The following is a 3,232-nucleotide window of genomic DNA, read 5'->3' on the forward strand; positions in this document are numbered from 1 at the left end:
GTTATCATGGCCACTTTCTATTATTTGGTCATATGTGTTCTTAGCTTCAGTTAGTGCATCCTTGTAAACACTTTGGTGATCAGGGAAAGCCTGGATATGCACAGTCTTGCGTGATGTTCTCTCAAGGCGTCGGCCAACTGCTTTTGTAGACCATAATTCTGAATAGTACCATGGAGCAGAACGCTTAAAGGAAACCTTTTATGTTAAAGGAGCTGTTCTGTCTAGTGAGGAATGAAGGGCTGAGTTATAATAGTCAACAAGACTTTCTAGTGTTGATAGAATAGGGGAAGACAGAAAAAGATCAGAAATTGATCCAGCAAGGATAGAGGGACTGATACTTTTAAGGTTTCTGAAAGACATTTGATGTTTACAGGTAAGAGGAGGGAGATGTAATGAGACAGTGAAAAGTACTGCTTTATGATCAGAGAGTCCCAAATCATTGCTGTAAGTGTTGCCGACAGATAAGCTAGATGTACAGATCAGGTCCAATATATGACCACCAGAGTGAGAATGAAAATCAACATGTAGCACCAAGTCAAAACAGTCCAGCAAGGGCAGGCATTCGTTTACATATTGGAGTGTCAATATGGATGTTGATGAAGTCGCCAAGAAGAATCACTCTCTGGGAAAGTGAACTTAAGTGGTTTAAAACTTAAGTCAGATCAGTTAAGAAAGACCCATTGTATTTTTGGGGGATGATAGACAACAATAAGTAAGACAGGACACTCGAAAGACAATGGATAGACAGTTGGGATTATTTTGATATTTAACTCCGATCTAATAATTACTATGACTTGTCCTCCTCCTTGTCTTAAGCTACAAGCCTCTGAGAAGTAAACATATCCAGGTGGTTTTGCTTCTGTGAGAGACGTAAATTAATTTGGGTTTTGCCAGTTTTCTGTTAAGCATATTACATCAATGTTGGAATCTGTAATGAATTCTGATATCACAAATATTTTACCATTAAGAAATCTTGAGTTAAACAATATTAGCTGATGAGGGTTTGTTGTGCACAGGTCCATAGCCAGAGGTTATTTTATCATATTGAGAATTTGGCAAACTGACACTGTTATTTCGAAAGCCATAAGTAGGATGGCATATTCTTGAAGAGATGCTGCCGGTGAAGTTTTCATTCGCAGTCTGGCTGTGACGATGACCTGATCAGCGATGACAGATAAGCAGCAAAAAATAAAATCCAGAAGAAGCATAAGTAGGAGATACTACAAGATGCACATGAAAGGTAGCTACCAGATTTTGGAGGATCCAACATACAACCACATATATATAATGCTGGGTATTATAGGTGTGACAGCCCCAAAGCTGCAAGCCAGGTGGCAGCAAACAACAGATCACTTCTCGATCATTCCCACTTGAAGCATGTACAGAAGGAATCAAGAGCAATCCAGCATATCCATTATAGTCAAGGAGACAGAACATCCCCACCTCCTACATCTCCATTGTAAAAAAAAAAATAGGCATCAGGCAGTCTCATCCAGATATCCGCAGAGACATTCTGTTGTCCCCGAGGCTGCAAACCCAGTCTAGGCAAAGTCCATAAAATAAGATCCAAAAGCAACACAATTTGAGTCAATTGCATCCATGAACTATATATTCAATAAAAGAAATGAAATGCAAAAACTGTAAGGTTAATGCAAATTTTAACAAAAAGTGTTGTTAACAGGGAGGAGCGGCAGCAATATGTGTGTGCCACCTTCCCCTCTACAGTGATAGCAGTGGCCTTTGTTTTAGGAGTTTTTACATAAATATGGAAGTAAATAAACAATTTACTATGAGTCTGTCTTTCTAGAGAAAACCATGCCCCAAGGGAATAACAGTTGTTATTAGTACTTAGTACTAATTAGTACTGAGGTAGAGTGCACTGCCCGTCTTATTTTAAAATGACTGAATCTCATAATATTGTTTTTGTAAAAAACTGACATGTATAACCTATTTTACAATGTGTATGAAATCCAAAGACATGGAGCAATGCTTGATAACTTTCTTGACTTGAAAAATGGACGTATTCAGTTAAGTTTTTAGGCTTTACTTTTCCAGTCCAACCCTGTGCCTCATGACTTCTATTATAAAACGACAGAACAAGCAGTATTTTTTTTAAATTAATAGAAAACAATTAAGCATGGCAAATGCATATATACCATGTTTGTGAAGAAACAACTTTGATTTGAAGAATACCAAACGCATCCTTTAAACAAACAGGAAACAAAGTAATTCCAAACTGATTAACATAAGTGGTGCCCAGGAAAATCTGTCCATTAATTAATTGTTAAGCTATGTCCAGTTGAAAATGGAGGAGAGGAAAATAAAAACTCCAGTTAGCTATAGAAGGATATTGAAGTCGGGAGCACTTTGAGCTGCCATTTGATAACAATGAATTGTGTAGACTAGGAGGACTATAAATCTTTCCATTTCCTGCACCCACTTATTGTACCATCAGCTCAAAGGGAGCCAGAATCCCATCCTTCACCCTCTGGCATTACCCCTGGAGGACATACTCAGGCACACACCCACTCATGCATGTCCTGTTTTAAGTCATTGTTCAATCTAACATGCGTTAATTTAAGAATCTGTGCTGGTATCTGGAAGGTTGCCAGTTCAAATCCTGGCGGAAGGGATCCTACTCTGTTGGGCCCTTGAGCAAGGACCTAGGGCACTATACAAGTGCTGACCCTGCGCTCTGACACCCAAGAGTCATGCGAAAAGTCAATTTCCTCTCTGGGATTAACAAAGTATATCAAAATCAAAAAAAAAAAATCCAATTTAAAAGGTGGTACATTTCAGTCAGTTATAGGACTATTGGGCTAATTTCATTGGCTACATATGCCAGCTCCTCTCCCAACCATTTTTACGACCTACTTGGTCAAATTTGATATTCATTTATGTGAAGATGTGTATAGTAAACCAGAGTTCAATTAAATAAATCAGCCTGGCATTCAGACCAAATGGTATCCTAGGTACAGAGTTGGGAAAGATGGGCAGCTGAAAATTATTATTCACTAAGCATAGCCGTATGGGATGAGGTCATGTTTCTCATGTATCCTTGGTCAGATGAGTGCTGGTATTGAATGTGGTTGATCCTCTAAAAGAGTTCTGTTGTTTAATGTCTGCCATGCTAAGTAACGTCTGAAGTGTCCTGTAATTTCATTGACATATGCATGTTTCATTTTTGTTTACATGTTTGTTTTCTTTTTTCTGTGCTGCTTTTTCATTTTAG

The 3,232-nt window shown here is 38.3% G+C and overlaps 1 protein-coding gene across 2 annotated transcripts in view; it reads left to right on the top strand.

The window, feature by feature from the left end:
* lrch1 (leucine-rich repeats and calponin homology (CH) domain containing 1) overlaps nt 1-3,232 on the top strand; it is a 397,155-nt gene that overhangs the window by 389,718 nt on the left and 4,205 nt on the right. The window lies entirely within an intron of this gene.

The sequence above is a fragment of the Erpetoichthys calabaricus genome, chromosome 4, assembly GCF_900747795.2.
Source record: "Erpetoichthys calabaricus chromosome 4, fErpCal1.3, whole genome shotgun sequence".
In the NCBI taxonomy this organism is placed as follows: domain Eukaryota; kingdom Metazoa; phylum Chordata; class Cladistia; order Polypteriformes; family Polypteridae; genus Erpetoichthys; species Erpetoichthys calabaricus.